General features: G+C 33.7%; 1 protein-coding gene across 1 annotated transcript in view; it reads left to right on the forward strand.

Moving 5' to 3' along the window:
* The first annotated feature begins 4,638 nt into the window (after window positions 1-4,638).
* LOC124367901 (putative phospholipase B-like lamina ancestor) overlaps window positions 4,639-19,994 on the forward strand; it is a 51,306-nt gene continuing 35,950 nt past the window's right edge. The window contains exon 1 of the mRNA XM_046825098.1: window positions 4,639-5,068. The gene's annotated coding sequence lies outside the window, so the exon portion shown is untranslated. The remainder of the gene's footprint in view (window positions 5,069-19,994) is intronic.

Raw genomic sequence — 19,994 nt, forward strand, 5'->3', positions numbered from 1 at the left:
CTAGACCAATACTGTCTTTGATGGGCAATGATTGGGGCAATTGGAGAAATATTCTGACTCATTCTAGACTGTCACAGAGGCCAATTTTGTGCTCAAAACACTATCCAGAATGATCTGGAAGTTCATCTGGAAGTTTCTTTCGGTGGACATTTTGCAGTGTACGTATTTTGGAGGGAGGGGAGTATATTGCTGATTTGTAAGAGTTTGGAATTTTGGAACGTCTTAGCTAGGGAATTTAGGAGTAAATATGTGTAGGGTTAAAACATCAGTTTTGTATTTGATTAAAACCAGAGAAATATCTAATTTATTTTTGAAGGATAATTTCAAAGGAGAAGGGCATGCAAAATGAGTGAAAGAAAAAAGTGTATTAATTATAGTTAAGTTTATGAAGTAAATGCTTATTATGAGTAAAAGAAATTAAAATTACTATGTATATATATATATATATATATATATATATATATATATATATATAACTTTCATAACTTTACCTAATTGTGTGTCTGTGTGTGTGTGTGTGTGTGTGGGTGCGCGCGCGTGTGTGTGTGTTTGTGTAAAACAGAATTTCTGTAGGAGAGGATTGACTCTATTTCCTCCCTCCCACAGATAGTACTAAAATATGCCACAAACTTTCCCCCTTTACACATTAAACATTGTATTTTGTCATTTCCTCACTACCACAGATGTGTAAAGAATTATTCTGGAATGTCATTTGGTGCCATGGTTTAAATTCAATATTTAAATACAAATGTTTAATGAGATCTTTATTTTTACTTCACTATGTTCGACCTCTTAATATGTGTATATTAGAAATGGTGAAGATTTTATAAAATGTTTAATAAATTTAAAAATAACCATACTTTATTAATATGCGGCCCAGAAATATATGATTATTAAGGTCAAACATAATTATTTATCAGTCTTTTAATTCTCAAAAAATGGTTTCTGTTATATAATGGAAAGATTTTCTAGAGATAACACAAATTAGACTGATCAATTTCTGTAAATTTAAAATGCCTACATTTATGGTCAATAATCACATTTCACCTAAAACTCAAATCCAATCTTTTATTGCTTTTGAACGATTTTTTTTAAAATAGATGCTGATTAAGAAATTTTTAAATGATCTAAAGTGCTATAATGGACTCTAAATGGTGATTATTTAACTTAACTAAAACTAGTGGAGCAGTTTTATTAAGATTTAGGGTTTCCTGTCCGAACACATGGCTATGAGTAAAAATCTAAAATAGTTTTCAAAAATACAGGAAAATTATAACCAGTTGTAAAAACTTCACTGTTGTGGCAAAATTTGGTGAAAATCAATTTAACAGTAATATTTTAGTGATTCTTAAAAATGCATATGTATGAACCTCACTTTTGGTTCAAACATTTTATAACAAATATTTCCCCTGAAAGCTAAAATCTAATATTTATGACTACCTCAACATTTTACAATTGAGTTTCAGTTGTGTTGTAGACGTTTTGTATTTTATAGATAACTTAATAATAATATCTAATTTGTTAAAACTTCCAACATGTATAAGTCCCTTCCAGAGCAAATTTTGAAAGTAATGATTAACAAAATTTAAATTACTAATTATTTTCACTGTGAAAATTAATTTTACAAAGATATGTATGAATAGGCCAGGTTATCTGACATATTGTTCTTTGGCTTACAGTATAAATTCTCAATCTAAAACTTGAACAGTCTACAATTGTTTTTATCTTTCTTTATGACATAACTTATGTGCACAGGTTACTATTAATGTACTCTAATTATAAAACATTTCTGTGTTACATTTGTATTATAACTTTGTATATGCAATCCTATAAAACTGTAATTGGGTAATAAAGAATCAACTGTTAACTCATAACATCTCATTAAATAATTAAGATTTTATTCTTAAATTATGAATCTGCTAAAAATAATTTGGCATGAGTATTTAAATATATATATATGTATATATAACAACCAAATTAATTTCAAACTGAAATTCATACATGAATTAATAAATACTAAAATAAATTTTTTAAAAAAATAAATAAATTGAGAAAATACTACATAGTTGGACATATAGCCTTCAACTTATAAACACAATTTTATAAACACTTGTGTGATTTGCATGTCTTTTTTTACTTTTGCAGTGCTTTAAAAAAAAAAAAAAAAAAAAAAAAAAAAAAACAAGGACAACAATTATTATTTTTACTCACAATAGTTTAGATTTCGAGATCACCAAAAAAATAAACAGATGTAAGAAAATAATTTGAGACAAATTTTTATAACGTTTTAAATAAAATATTTTAAAAACTTGAATGGTAGTAAAAAATTGCAATATTACATGAAAATAAAAAATAAAATATACATTTTATTAAATAAAAACCCAAACCATTATTCTGTTTCCAAATAAATAAAAATGAGTGTGTATGTTGTGTTAAAAAAGCACAATTTTAATGTGTATTATTTGAAAACTATACCCATATAATATGATATTAATCTGACAATCGCTTTTATTTTTCATTACTCGTATACGTATGCCCTTTTTGGCACTATTAAATCTTGAGCCCAGCGTATTTACTTATTGTTTTAAATTATCGATACTCATAGAAATAGACAGAGAGTTAACACCATATTTTCAACACATCTATAAAATTGTCATACTACCATAAATGGGTACAGTATACTTATTAAACTATTATTCTTAGTAAAATATTATAACAATCTATCACAACAGCAAAATCAATTATTTTAAGTTATAAACTACCGAGTGTCAATAGTATAATAAATTATATACCAGTAACATATTATGGTAAATTTATCGTAATAAAAATTCCAGTCCTGATATATAGGCTGCGAGGGATTGAGCTTCCGGTTGGTTAAAACTACGCCACATTTCTTGCGGGGCCACACAGGCCGATATTTTTAGAGGAAACTCCCAAAATAAATTATACGACGAATACGTAGTTTATTAGCTCGATCCTTCTTTTGTCAGCACATGGTATATACATTGGTTATTTTCCGCTGGTAAAGTTGTTTTCAGAAACTAACCTGGTTTAAGGATCGTTCCCATTCCCACCGGCACTATCCAACAAAATGACCGCTGACCCTTATTTTTGTACCCTAAAGTCCATTTACTGATCGTAAATTCTGGTGCAATAGCTATTAACAAAAATGGCGTCTAATTGCATCCGGTAAAACACGATTTTCTATAGCGTAATTTTTGAATCGGCTGGTAATAAGTCTAATAAAATCACGTACTAATATTTTCAAAACATAGCTTTTATTACATTAAAAAATTTAAACTATAGTACAATACACGCACAATAAAAAATATATTTTTAAACCGGTGTAAATTTAGTACAGTATTATTTTCCAATATTTTGTGGTGTTTCATTTTTATACCATTTCATTGTGTCACGTAATTTTTTAGTGACAATGAAGTGGTGTACTGACTCTTTGATACGATGATTTATTTAATCAATTAATCTACCAACATTTGAATTTAATTTTAGTTACGTCAATTGTCAGCTTGTCTATTACTACATTAATAAATACAACTGAGTGAAAGGACTGAATTCTTGAAACTGCTTGAAATAAAATTGCAATGGGATTATTCTAACGTATTTTGTCAATAACGTGCCTAATAAAATATTAATAATGTAAATATCATAACGAAAACGTTTCTACACATACAAAAATACAAAATATAAATTTGGACAACAAAATTAATGAACAATATTGCTGCCATATTAGAGCCAGATAATATACTGTTCCTATTTTTTTTAAACTTTTCCGGGGGTATGGTCCTTTTTCCCTGCAGAGTTTTGCCCCACACCCCTGCTTGGAATTTGATCGATCTGCCAAAAAAATGTATACGCTGACATCACTGGCTAATTTCGAAAACTTCAAAAACTAGTAGAGGTACCTAAAACTTATGGAGTGCAAAGATTTGAAAGAAAAAGTCTTAGTTTAAAATATCCCTATATATTGTTGTGCGTTTCTAAATGCAATCTTATCGGTTAGTGAAAAATACAATTTTAATGAAGGAATTCGAACGTACAAATTAAATAAATACAGAAGAAATATAACCACCCACAGTATTGTCTTTGTGCAGCACTTATTTGTTTAAAATGTTTGCTGTCTTTTTCTTATCTTTCATGTCTTATAAAACCTATGCATAATAATGACAATTATAGTGATATATAACAAGAGTAAATGTATACAGATACGGTGAATTTATACTATTACTAGCTTACATACAACCTACAAATTTATATTTGTGAACTTCAATTTTATAGGTTCCAGTTTAATGAAGCAAAGAAAATGTGATACATAAAATGTGGAAAATCACTCACTTTGCGTGTGTATGTGTAATGTTATCCTATTACCGTTAGTGGAATCTTACATTCGTGATTTTCACGACATTATCACCCTGTAAAATTAATTCATTTATGCTCCTGACGTAATGCGAGGAAATTACGTCACAGACGACAACTGAACAAACTCCCTTTTGTCACGAAATCAGCTGATGCCCTGGGGGAAAGTTTAACAATCAGCTGACTGAGGTCAATTATTTAATGAGGAGCGGCGCGGCGCCACAGTACAGAGACGATATATAGGGGGCCGTGACCGCGCCACGGCCATAATAATCGTCGGAGCTAGTCACAGTGGGTGCTGTCATAGAAGGCTGTGGCAGCGTCTCTAGATATCAACCATTCTAGTTCTCTTTCATTTCAAGCCGCGCTTCAGCCAGACCAGGAGCTCTGCTGTCCACGCTACACATCGCACCCGTCCTACACTTTAGGTCTTTCTCCAACTTGTGCTTACGCGTGTGACAAATGAATTTAGGAACGTTTATTGTGTATAGTTTAATTGTGTTTTGATATTTAATTTTTTTTCCTGTGCGCGCAGATACAAAACTGAACCGCATCAAGTTTTTTCACTTAAACATACACCTTTTAATTTTTCAAACATTTGGACATAAATTTTCGAGTTCGCTGGAACTCAAGTTTGAGAAGCGTTTGAATTCTGTAATGGTAAAACCCGTCTCCCTCCAAGACAAGAGGTTTGGTAAGTAAAGTTTGGTATTACATGATTAATTTTGTTCTTAATATGTTTTATAACTTAAAAATATGAAATTATGATTAAAGTATTAGGCATATAACATTATAACATATATAACTTGTCTAAGTAGCTTAAGACCCAATTCCACTAAAAAGCAATTATAAACTATATATATATATATATATATATATATATATATATATATATATATATATATATTTTTATAATTGCTTTATATATATAGTATAATTGCTGGTGCGTTGTAGGATATAGTTTATATAAATATAATATGGGTTATGTATATGCAAAGAATACAACCAACGTAAACAAAATTTATTCCTATTTTCTGATAATACAGATTTGAGAATTTCCGTGTTTTGTTTATTTACGAATTTGCATATCACACACGATATCGTATGCCTACACATAGGCGTACTTGTAGGCCGCTTCAATAATTACCTGATAAGGTATCAAACAAAATACACGATGTGCGAGTACATAGTGATTACATTACTTTTGTGACCATTCATATCATTTTAGCAAGGAAAAACGGGAAATTTGATAGTGACGTCGGTTTAATGGTAAAATTAGGTCTGAACTAACTTTACATGAGTCCAAATTAAGTTTCGTTCCGGGAATGGCGTAGGCTTCCTAATGTTTGCCTTGTGCACAACAGCGCTGTACTAGGAAACTTGGAATAATTTAGGGTGATAATAAAACAAAACAACACTATCAAGGCGTGAAAGCCCGTGTCCTGGAACTCTTGGTGCGTCACCAGCGCTACCTAGCGTCGTCATCATCAATTAGTTCTATTATTGTCTCACGGACCAACCTATTAATTACGAGCGGCCGAATGTTGAAAAACATTCAGGGAGAGGTGCGATAGTCCCTCTTGGAACAATGACACCGATATTTATTTATCATTAGGATAGATTAGTAGCTGGAATTTCGTATTGTATAACTTATAAGTAGTATACAATATCCAAGCTATAACAATGATTAGGTAGTATCCTACAATCGTGTAATATTCTGTTGTGTTTACACCTATTCCTGTTTCTAGCTCCCGTTTTCAATTAATATTGCCTTAACAGAAATTCCGAAGTACAGTAGGCCTAATCGAATTATAGATTTGATTTATGAAGTTACGAGTTTGACTGTTGTTACAGCTTAGAATATCTGCAAACAAAAATAGAAATGTTCTTTTATTGTTTAACATTGTATTTCTGGTGCAATAGCAAACGATCGCCAGTACTACCATGACTTAAGGTGGTGCATCCATGTTGGGTTTGGAAAATATTTGTTTTTCTTACGGTCTCACGTAGGTATTTATTTAAGACAATTTCCTTAATAGAGAAAAAGTAAAATTGTTTTTGACAATTTCACATGAAATTACAGAATTTTAAGTAAGACATGTAGCCAATTTTTTAATAAAAACTGTAAAAAATAAAAATATGAAATGTTTAATTATTTTTCATGCAGCTTCATGGACTAACGTGTTTCAAATTATACAAAAACACAATTTCATCGAGAAAAAAATATTAAAAATCAAGTCATTTTCTTACATTACATAATTTCCTGTGTTTTTTGAATTGTTATAAAATGGAAAACTATGTAACTCCCCGTTTTGTATAACTCATGGACATAGATAGGTATTGTAAACATTTCAGATTTTTATCTTGAGCTGATTTTATTTCAGCCTGGTTTCAAAATAACCAAAATTTCCTTCTATAAATGCCTGTAAATTTACGTGGAGTGGTCAAACAATTCTACCTTTACGTATTTAGGGAAGATGTCATACCTATGGATTTAACATAAGGAAAGATTTTCCAAATCCAAAAGCGATTGCTGAGTTAAATATTGTTAACTTTAACTGCAGAAATTACGTTGCAATAAGTGCAGCGAACCCGAAACGTAAACTCGACTTTGAAATGCATTCCGACTGATCGTCATTATCAATGATAACAACATCACTTCGTTCAATATTTTAAATCTTCAACTAAAACAATATTCTTTCTCATTGAAATAGATTACCGCAATGCTCATTCATTTTATGTCTCACAGAAATACAATTTAACAATTATTGGAGCGTTTGTTTTTAAATTAACTTTTTAATTGTTGTTAAAAAGTTAACCAATACTACAACAGCTCAGGAATAATTAGAAGAAGTGAAATACGTAAATCTGACGAGAAAGTCAAATTAAAGATTGAATGTCCTGTGAAAAAATGCTTATCAAATAAATAGAGAAGAATACATACGAGAATTATTAGATACCTTATTGAATTATGATAATAATATGCGTCAGTCAATCAATATTGGGCTGGTACGATAATCAATGAGAGGAAAATAAGAAACAAATGCGCCGTTTGAAGGTCTGTTATCTAATCACTCTTCCAGGAAGTCTAAATAATAATACCTAATACCCGCACCATACGGCATTGTGTTACAGTGTACACTGAAATTCTAACAAAGTAGCGTGTCAGTCAATTCACGAAATGTTGTCTAGAGCATTCTACACAGTGAATGAACATCACACTGTATAAATACATGTTCTCGTTAATAATGGGAATCTAACGGAGCTTAAACACAAACCGTTATCACAAACACAAACAGTTAAACATCAAACATCGCACAAAATAACAGCATTGGACAAAAACTGAAATCACTTCGAGAACCTATTGCAAAGTGATAAAATATTTGAAAAATATAGGCTATTCTGCAAACACATTGGCCGTAAACGTAATTTATACAGTTAAATAAACACTGACAGGCACTTTCCGCCGATAAACAATCATAGTACTCACAACTTTCCTGTTCAACAAATTAAAAAAGAAGGAAATTGAACCAGCTAATTTCCACGTTATCTTTATTTACGTATCTTAAAAACCTAAAGCCGAACTCTTGATTAATACATCTAATTAAATAAGGAATCTATGGATCTATATTTAGGTACATAATTTAGCTACTCAAGAAGGATCGAGAGGGGGAAGGGAGAAGGCGTAACTTTCCTCCAATCATATTTGAAAAATAACACCCTCTTAGAAGGGGACAGTTTTACTAATAATCGTAACATTAAATCAAATTATACATTGCATTTTCAGCTTTAAAACCGAAATAGAAACACACACAAATTGATTGAGGAGTGGTTGGTTATTTACACCCAACCGGTATGATTAAATAAATAGTAAACGTGTTTGTTTGATTTGGTCCCAAGTCTTGACAGCATTCCTCATAGTCGGTACACAGATCGTCAGGGAGACATTTCAGGAGAAATATTTAGATGTCTCCCTGGTTCACGTTTTCTTCTACGACATTGGTATTGTTTGTTATTGATGTGTATAAAACGGGAGTTACGTCTGGTTAAATAAGGGTTGCGTAATTGATACTCGAACCCTCCTATCATCAATTACGACCCTCGTGAGCCCTCGCGTTACCCTCTGATTAAAATATCGAGTCGATCAATACAAGTTTTTATCTGAATGGGGTCTTCTATGGCGTAATTGTGTACAGTAGGGGAAAAATCGATTGGTAAAAACAATAATAAACCAGTGAAAATCTAAAACGAAGTATTTTGATATCAAAATGCTAAATGTGGTGACAATAACAAATTATATCAGTTACAGTCTTATAATAGTTTAATGTTTATAGGTTGCTGTATGAAATTTAATATTTCTATAACCGTTTCAGTGTACTATTTCAGAATAAAAACGCTATAGACTCCCTAAAATATAACATAATACATTTAGTGAACAACGTTATCTTACATTTTTGGAATACTTTTCTTTTGATTTAATTCCATATAAGTAAAATGTCGGTGAATATAATTAGAATATTAAGCGATAAATTTAAGCAACATTTTACAATGAAGCATTATTAAATTCAGCTAATTAAATTTGTTAAATAAAACCCGTGAAAAAGTTTAAAAAGTGGTGTTATATAAAAATATAATATTACATTTTTGTACAAAAATTAATTTTTGTTATTTGATTGCTAAGAAATTTTAAATAATATTTGTAATTTTTACAATATTTTTTATTGAGAAGCATTTAAAAAAATAAGTAAAAATCATGTATGAAAAACTTAATATTTATCTAGAAATGCTTTTAAAACACTGAGGTAAACGCTTCTGTGATGAATTCAATGTTTTATTCATTATTATTCAATGTTGTTGTTAGATGATAGCACTGAACAATATTGAGATATTTAAAAGATTTATTTTAATTTCTATCCTAAAGTGTTAAAATGTTGCACAATAAACAATACCAGGAGTAGCTTGCTTGTTTTGTACACTCTGCACTACACTACCAAAAAGGTTTTTCTTAGATTGCAGAATATTTTTTAAATACTGACTAGTTTTATATAAGGTCAGGTTAACTTAATTTAACAATCGTCTTATAGAAATAACTTAACTTGAAACAATAAAATAGCTATCACAATGTAAACTACACAAGCGCACGTAAGCAAACGAGTAGCAAACTTTGTAGCTATTGCTCAGCTAAAAGTATCTTCTGTCCAAAAATTACTACGGTTACATCTACAGACAATGCATGGTAAATATGCAACAATCCCGCGTCATTCAAAGGGTGATCACCAAACTTTAGCAAAAAAGTTGAAAAAAAAAAACGTCCTATATGTAGGACACATGTTCAAGTCAATTCACTTGGCGTAGAATCAAATCGAATCGTTTATTTCCCCTTACACATTTTTTTTAACATTGCATGTCAAACGTCATTGTTAATTCTAAGAATTGGAAAATCCACACCGCAATCCCACCACATTCAAACTTACAACAAATTCATACAATTAAGTCTCATTTATACATCGCCAATTGCAAACCACTTCCAGCGCCGGAGTCAGTCATCCAAATGGGCAGTCTCCCAGTTAAATGCCAGAAACTCGTAACGCTGCAAAATGCGTTTGACGCTAGAAAGACGAGTGTTTTACGCCTTGATCGTTGGGACTTTTTGCATAAAAACGGGCAATCTGTTGATGAATTGAACACCAGCCTGCGAAGGCAAGTGATCATAAACTACCGATCTGTGTCTTCCAGTTAGGCCCGTACTCTGGCTGGGTTTATCGGACAATTTTAGGGAATCTGTTTCCAAAATGTTGAGACTGGGCAGAGTCAACAGTTGCAAATTTTTGAATGTTGTTCTCCACGACTCTGAAGTTCAACTTGGCGATAATGCAAATCACCCTCTTTTACAATCTGAACACCCCCAGGAAATGACTGCTTGCACAGGCTCCCCACAAGACCAGCCCTTAAGAAAGGAAGTACTAACCCCTCATATTTCTTATCCTAACGCACTGTCATCGGCGTTTGAATTGTGTATTACAGTTTGAAATAGAACAGTTCCCAAGAACAGGTCATCTTGTTACGTTTAAATAAAATAGGGATTGAACTTGCCCAGCTATATTAATGTAGTGACTTAGCACTGTTATTGATTCGTCAATAGTCGTGAAATTTATAAAAACTAGCCTGATATTCGGTATAATTTGATACAACATACTACTCGCCCATTCCTTTTGAATTTTTACACAAGCCGAACACATAGGCGCATAAATAATTAATATAGATGCAGAGAAATCGTTGAGGTAGACAGCGCCAAAGACCACACATCATTAGTGCACTTCGAGAACAAGGAGATTCATTTTGTACGTCTTTGTCTTCCGCGGGAAACAAGATGGTGGAGGCCGCGTGACTGGGCCTTTCTTCGGCTGTCGGTGAAAGTGAAAGTGGGTGACCTACTGACCTGGCACTGGAGTCAGGGCAGCACGGGAACTTGGCACGATTTCTGTTGCATCACCTAGCTTCACCGCAGCATCCTGGTCACGGTGGCGGGAGTTGTTGGGTGTGACATCGCGTGAGTGCGGTGGCGGCGATTTACAAACACCTCGAGATTGTAGCAGTAGATGACGAAGAAAAGAATGAAAACCAGAGTAAAGGAAGAAGAGTCCTTCCAAGAAGCTTGTCAGCTCCTGATTTCCTGAGACCAGCAGCACTATTGCTACTAGATAAAATTCATAGAAGAGGAATTGTATTGAAGCCTCCAGACCTGTATTCTGTAGTTCAGTTTTAATAATTAGTGTTGTTTTTGGTTTTTTATTAAGTGCATGCTTTAGAGTTAGTGAAATTGACACACAACATGGTGGTTGTGATTTCTTACTTACGCGTATCACAACGCTCTGGTATGATTTGTTTATTTTAACCTAGTTTTTAATTATGTGTTAGGTTAGTTATTTACCTGCAGAAGAATTCAGATTACAGATCTCGAAACGTAGTGTTACTGATTATTTTGTATCACTGATCGATGGCAAATGTCGGAAAAATCCCGTATCCTTAATTTTTGTGTGGATACATTTCAACCGCTTTTCTCATAAAAACGACCTCAGAAATCTCGAAGGGGGCCGTGGCCCCCTCCCCTAGTTCCATCACTGGCTATTAAATTAAACAAGTCTTAGGAAAATAAGCTCTGTATATAACCGCTTTAATTTGGAGGTTATGTTTTTGAGTTCTGCCTATCTTGAGTTTCTAATGGCGGAGGTTGTTGAACCTGGAGGCAAATTTAATAAGCACGCGCACTATTATCAAGCATATGTGTGGAAATAATAAATTACATGAGTTCAAGTAAATTATCAGGAGCAGCAGAGTTCAATGACGCTAAGTAAATAAACCTGCGACCACTATCTTATCTGAGGCAAAGAACGCCAAAGATGAGAGTGGTAGTAGTACACATGAGTGTGCATATAATGTTGCAATGTGTGGAAAACCTTGTTTGGCGCCACATAGCCAGGCGTGTGGGTGGGGGGAGGGAATGGGGAGTGCTTCTTAAATACAACCAAACTATAAGTTGTTAGTTTAACAAGTTGTATGACAAAAATTTCTGTTCAGTTTGAAAAACACCATGACCTTTCGACCCTGAACGGACACCTCTCGTGATTGGGCGGGGTGAAAAACGTGATTATTCGCGAATGGATCAATTTAATCTTATCTAAAATTGTATAATTTCTGAGAAGTTTATAATCGAAGCTTTCAACAATGTAATGCTACTATGTACTTATCTTTGAAGAGCAGACAGGTTTAGCAAGCCACCTACTTCAATGATATTTTTAACTGTCGTCAGAAAGCAATTAGGCTACTTAGTCGTGTCTTAAATGGCTATTTTGGAAATTAAAATTAGCAATGATTATTGGATATTGCACTATTTGTTTTTTAAATTCTCACTAAATTTCTTTGATTGTTCATATTTACATTTCTTTCGTAAGTCCCGGGATCGAATCTCGCGGCCATCCACTAAAAAGCGACAGTGTGAATTGTCCCTAGTTAAGGTCAATTCTGAAATAGTTTTTGAAGATCGACCGTCTAGCCACACCAACTGAGGTATTAAACAGTATTTGCATTTGTTCAACAATTTTTGGGTTCGAAACATTTCTGGGGTCTCAGCACTATAAACCCCTCTTCTGAATACGCCCCTGGTCGATGCTGAAGTTCACCTGATAAGACACCTATAACAGTACTTTTGTTGTTCCCAAGTACTATTGCCTCTTTTATTACGACTACTTATATAACATATGATCCAGTCGCCTCAGACGACCTCGACCCAAAACTACAAACGTCAAGAACAACTATGTTTCGGAAAGGTAGATTTGTTGAAAAACAGAACCACCACCGCTGGATGGTGACGGTGTTGCACAATCTTGCACGGAATATTGTGCAAGCCTTGCATGAAACGTTGTGCAAGGCCTCGCTTCTTGCAGTCGAGTACAAGGTCTCCGGTCTCTCGGACCACTGGGCAGTGGGCACTGGCTAGGACCGGAAGGAAGTCGAAGGAATTGTACACCTAATTTACTATTGGCGGCAAATGTATGGCGTTACAGAGTTAGGTATTTAACCTTGTTATTGGCAACAATGCCTTTTCATTTATAGGATAACCAGTCAATAGCACTACATTCTGCAGTTTTATGTAGTAACCGAACCATGTAGATTTCGGTCCTCTGTTGGTTGGTTACTGAGTCCAGTTCCCAATGCCTACACCCTCCCTTCACAACACGATCAGAAGAAGAGATCAGATTGCAGATCCCGAAACGTAGTGTTACTGGGACTTTATATCACTGAACGATGGCAAATGTCCGGAAAATCGTGTTTCCTTCACGATCTAGGGATGTTAAACAACCCAATGTCATCTGTATGGGGGGAGGGAGATAGCGCAGACGCCAGATAATGCAGGAATATCTAAAAAATGTGCAAGACATGTAGCATGTGTCAACAAACCATGACGGTCGAGGTTGGTCAGGAATTACTTGTTGGAACCACTAAATTATAGAAATTTGTGCATTTCGAATATTCGCTATCGTTAAGATGTTCAAAGAGAACCCCAACGTTTCGGGAGCTGGTATCTGGCCCCTTCGTCACGTGTCACATTCTAAAACAACAGTTTTAAACTGTTAACGTTTGTTTTTTTATCATAATTTGTTGATTTGTTTAAATTTTCGCTTTCATCTTTGGTTTAGAATTGGATATCTGAAGAAGTGGGCAGAGGGTCCTCCAGTTCCTCGAAATGTCATGGTTTATTGTAATAGTTACGTAACAATAACAAATACATTAAACAAAGAAGGAAATAATTCAACACTATCTGAGGAAAAGCAGATGGATAATTCCCGACAATTGGGTCCCCCCACTGTTGCATACCTTATCTTGATCAGCTATATACAGTAGGCTAATACCGTTAAAAGAATCAAAGTTTTAAATTGAATTAAGTTATCCAGTAGCTATTACCTATATAGAATAAGTATTAATAATTGTAACCCAGTCCCCAATGTTTTATGAATTTCTCCAGAAGTACAGAACCATAACCAATCATTGTTGAATAATCAATCATTTGTTTTGAAACAGTAGACAGCCATCGTGTTGGATCCAGCAATTTCGATAAGAGCTGTGTTTTCATTTTTTAAACGCTGCGATTTTGTTGAAATGTAGAATATTATTTTCTTTTTACCATAGTTTGTTTAATTTTTATTATCTAAAGAACGGAAAATGCTCCAGAAAATCGGTTTATGGCAGCACAAATTCACTCATCTTACTAATCGCCATGTTTAAGTTTGGAAATTAAAATAGGACTCACTGTAGGACTGGTGAACACGATTCACCAGCTTTGCGTTCTGTCAATGGTAGTACTAGGTCTAGCCGTCGGATAGCGCTGTGCACAGTGATTTTGGTGAATCTTCAGCGATTTGTTTATTCTTGTCGATTCCGAATGCAATATTTACTACTAATAAACTTTTTATGACTTGTAGTTAAAATCTGGAGATGGCACTAAAAAAAATAAAATAAAAAAATAGGTAAAGTAGGATTTTAAAACGCCATTTTTATCGGTGACTGCAGCATGAAACTGACCAGAGTAGTTGGTAATAAACGGTTTATTGCAGCTCCATGTTCCCTCCTTCCTTCCACTTCCTGTTTGCTCTTCGTGTTGTAGAAGGCTCGGCCAACCGGTCTTTATCATCTTTTACCATAGTGGGGTGAGCAGGCACCGACCATTTAACCACTTAAGTTATTGCCGATGGTTTTATGTCAACTCATCTTTAGCCTTAGTATACGGGTAATCTCTAGAAAACCAAGCGGAGGGCAGTAGCTGATAATAGAAAGAGGTAATGAATAAAAGTAGGAATGGAATTTTCCTTAGCAAATAACAAATCTAATAACCCATAATGTGTTGTACAAACAAAGGTAAACTAACTCTGTGATATGGGAATACCGTTATTAAGGACTGAAGCGTACACAAACAACGTATTATAATGTTACTGATAGGCATTAATAATAGCGAATACCTGTTATTATTTTTGAACACTAATATTTGCATTACTGGAAATGGTCTTTTTAAATTCGTGTCGTTGCGTGTCTAACCGTCTGTTTGTGCGACATTTCCGTACGTTCGGTTGGATCCTTCGATGATCCGTTGTGTCGATTTATTGACCATCCTTTCAATGACTTCCGGGAGGACTTCTATGCAAATATTTAATAAACTAATTAATTAGACCTTCTTGAAGGAAACAGGGATTTTCCGGACATTTGCCATCGTTCAGTGATACGTTTCGAATGGAATTATGCGTGTCACAACCCTCTGGTATGTTTTGTTTACTTTAACCTAGGTTGTAGTCATGCATTAGTTTAGTAATTTACATGTAGAAGATTTCAAATTGCAGATCTCGAAGCGTAGTGTTGCTGATTGTATTGTATCACCGAAAGATGGCAAATATCCGGGAAACTCCTGTTTCCTTCACAATCCTTCCACCTTCAGACACAGACTTCAATCAAAGAACAGATCTTCTTGTATTATCTTAATCGTAAACCAGTTACCAACACTTTTTTATTGATTTATCCTACTTATCTCGACTATATTTAAATCGATTGCTTATTTCACTACAGTATTATCACAATTCCGCCTTCGTAAAATTGTTTAAAGTAAAATGAGTGCATATGTTTGATTGGTTTTGTTGTAAATTTGTCAATTTAATACGAGAGATTATTTAAGTTAATGAACAAAAATGTTGCTAATTTCGCTAGCGCGGCGTATCCCATTCGAACAGAAAGTTGAGACACTTTCACTTACTTTCACTTTCAGAAAGTCGTCGCATAAGAAAAATTAGTCCAACTCCAATGCTAGCACAGTTTTTCCTGTGTGTGATTACACATGCTCCTTTAATTGCTATTACATCACAAGCTTTTGCATGTTACATAATAACGATATTACGTTTTTGTAGAAAATAACGCTTCAGTTTCAAAGACGAAACCGGAAACAAAATATGTCCTTGTATTGTTCTTCACGGGCGAAAAGAATCGACACGGAAGGTACACAGATCCGACTGTAGACAGCAAACAGCTGATAATTGTTGACATTGGAGTGGAAGTAACATCTGTTAGTAACATCCACAGCTGGCCTCGTCGGCCGAAAGGATGGCCCATCATCCCTGTACACATACATCGACACATTGTCGTTTGTTACACACTCCACGCCCTCACCCATAGAGTAACATATTATGTATAATAAATACAACATAATACGTTACTCTATGCTCTCTGCAATTAACCAGGGGTAGTGAATGCATGGAATATGGCCTACCCCGGAAAAGGACTTGCATATCCTGCTGTATCTAACCGAACGGACGTTAGAAACGGCACAACCAAATCGGCAACGAACTAAACACCAGTAAAATAAATAGGTATTTACAAAATATACATATTTTAATCCGTAAATTTGTTTTAATTAACTGTATTAAAGTGGAATTTGTGTGAAATTCAGTGATGCGCCATTCATAATTAAAACCACCATTATAAATACACTCATGTTTAATAATATATAATATTATTGTGTAGTTGCGCTGTCCATAAATAAATCAATGAAAAAGTAACGAATATCGTTAGTACGTAGTAAATATCAACACCACGCGCAACATCTCGAAGCAAATAACCTAATATTCTTAGCATTTTTTACAATAAAATTAGTTATCTCACGAATCAATATCTGTACTAATGAGATACTACTTTAAAACAAACAAAAAAACTATAGCGGCTTTGTTTGGGAAAATTATAATATTCTGGGTATATCAAGCGATTTTACATAACGATCGTTTATATACGTGATGTAGATAGATAACCTTTGAAACGTTCTGTATCAATATCCATTCTATAGTGAATAAAAAATTAAAGGAATTACAGAAACAAACTTGTTTTGATCACTGTAGTCAGATGCATAAAGTGATACAATGTTAGTGAAGTTTACAATCAGTAGGCCTAACTCTTACGGATAAGAGCTTTATTTTGGCAGTAAATTTCCGATTTCGCACTATCACGCGCTCATCCAAGCACTGTTTGCTAACAATATGACAATTATGACCGGATGGACTATTTTAAGTGGCTGAGAAACGTGATGCTAATAGGTTGTTAGCAGAAAGGTGACAAGTGTGACGTAACCTGCTCATAGCACCTGCACGTGATACGAGTACACAAGTATGACGAAGCTACGCCTGAATCATTCCTCACTCGATAATGATAATAATAATACTGTAATTACCAGTAAATTACTGTATTGTTTGAAATTAACTACGTGTGGTATTTATTCCTGTCCATAATTCGGTCCTTGCTTGTTATTTCAAAGATGACTCGAACCTGAATCACTTGCAAGTCCTGGCGAAGCAAGTACTTTTTGTGATTCATTGTTTATTGAAATTAAATTAGACTAGTGCCATTTATATAAATTTAATGACTGTAAATAATTGTTGTTTGACATGTAGTTGGTCTTCCGATCATATCTTAGTTTGGAGTTTTAAACGCATATGTAACAGAAACGGCCAAATACAAAATAATTGAAACGTAAGAAGTAAGGCCTGTGGTGTAGTGGTAGCGCACTAGCCCGGCAAGTGAGAGATCCGGGTTCGTCCCAGTGGAGCAAGTACTTTTTGTGATTCAATGTTTATTTAAGTTAAATTAGGCTATTGCCATGTACACAAATTTAATGAACATGTATATATTATTTGCATATCATTATTATAATGCACAGAGCATAGAGCATTCAGAATTTTACGTAACTGGTTTGGATGTCTCTGGAACCGGATTGAGCAGCTGTTCAACAGCTGTGCTAATGACGCGACGCGTCCATATTTGAGGTAATTGAGGTTATGTTCATTAATATTTGTAACGGACCACTCTTCTATTGCGCCCATACTCCTTTCCTTAACTGTATTTAACTGCCCGTTTATGAAATGATTACTATATTTGATTACATCCTTGATACAATAAATTCCTTTGTCGAACCAGATAACAGTTTTAAAATATAACTTGTTAACTGTTAGTTCTCTCACTGCGTTTAATAATTAACTACCATAAATTATCAGGAGTATGTAAGTACTTTCAACCCAATTAACGAGTTAATTTCAATGATTTACGTAACCAATTGAAAATGATTGGACACGACACGTGCAATTGAGTGGTCTTAGGTGACCTTGGTACGTGAATGTTATCAAAGTTTTATGTAACAGAATCCGTATGATTATCATTTCACTGATTACTTGAGAATAATCACAAGCTGTACATTTACGAATCACTCAAATTGCGTTTCTAATCAACTGCGTAACATGAAATTCAATTCTAATCCTATATATTTTTATCGCAGGGTATTATATAATGCGATTATTGAACACAGTGGTAAGAGGGAATAGTGAACGAATCACAACAAAGAAACCGCATCACTAGTTTTTACAATATTCTGGCTTAATGTATGTCTATTAATTTGGCCCTTACGGGAATTCGCGTAACAGAATGTCATTGCTAACATATCCTCTGATTCGGATTGTAAAACGAATTTACGGTCTTTTATTTTTGCCAAAATGCTTATTTTGCCCTCTTGGTACCTACTTCAAATCTGCGTTAACCTTTTTAAATGAGGTTCTAGACGAAATTTCAAGACGAATTTGTTCAAACTGTATGCTAGTTAGGTTAAATGCAAGTTTGATTTTGTATTCAATTGAAATTACCAAGCATCAATAAACACATATTGAAAAATATGTGTATTCAAAACTGCAACAATATTTTCCAGCCCTTACTAAACAATTTGTCCAAGTAAAACTAATAACGTCATTATAAAACGAAATATGTGGTTACCCATGTATAATTGGCCTTTGAGTCAGTGGCATAATAGTGAATGATAAGATGCAGAGTGGAATCCGTGAAATCTTTCCCAATGAAAATTATCGGATTGGTCTTAAATATTGCAGAGAAGATGTTATCATGGATGTTTAATGAATACCATTAGCAAAAGTACTGGATCTGCCCCTTTAACGTTATTATTGCCTTAATTCTTGGCTTAAACTCATAACTCAGGCTTGTAGATATTTTAGAAGATATCGATTTAGCGAAAACGTTTCTAGTAAGGTACTCACATATACTTTTACCATGTATACAGCCTGTAGAGATATAAAAATGGACATACAAACGAGACAGGCTTCCCGAACTAGACTCTTTCTCGGATTTGTCAAAAAATTCCAAGTGTTTCTATCTTGAAATTTATCTACGTATAGTGGTGTAGTTTACCACAACAGTATTTTCCGTTCCGATAACCTTATCTTCTTATCGCGGAGGAAGTTGAAGTATTCTCGAGAGGATGAGCATTCTTCCGAGTAATATCTCTTAGTTCCCGTCACGAACCCAACAAGAATAAACATGCCCTGTCATGTGTGCTTTCAAAATGGGTCATTGCACTATTGGAAGAAGGGGCTAGTCAATTCTTTTCTGGGGGAGCTTTTATAGCCTTCAAAAAGCACTTGATGAACAAGCAATCTGAGGTACTTAGGTCGCTTACCTCTTGTGGATTTTATTATTATTGATGTACATTTTATGGGGACCGTGAAGTTCGTATACTGCCCATGTTAAGGACGCAGCGTTCACACACGTAGAGAATACATATATTTATTATATGTAAATATATATTTATTATAATTTATTATAATATAATATTATATATATTATATTATATATTTATTATAAATATATTTATTATATATGTAAATACGTATGTTTACATATGTAAAACTCCGTACACCGTTTATTTATACCTTTGAAACAATGTTTATTTATTTATAAGTAATAACAATTTTTACTTTTATTTATATAAATCGCTAAAAGATTTAATTTTTATGTATACATTAATTCATAATAGTTTAAAATCAATTCCTCACACTAATGCTAAAAAAAGTTAGTTTAAATTGTAGGTTATATACCTATACACAACACGAAAAGTTTTTACGGTAAACCACTGTTTAAATATAAAAAAATTAAAATATGTACAGTATTAAATACTACTGTGTTGTATGTCAAAATTTTCAGAAAGAAGCAGAGAGTTCAATAAAGGCAAAACAACAAAATTAACTTATCCGTTTTTG

Source organism: Homalodisca vitripennis, chromosome 8, assembly GCF_021130785.1.
Source record: "Homalodisca vitripennis isolate AUS2020 chromosome 8, UT_GWSS_2.1, whole genome shotgun sequence".
NCBI lineage: Eukaryota > Metazoa > Arthropoda > Insecta > Hemiptera > Cicadellidae > Homalodisca > Homalodisca vitripennis.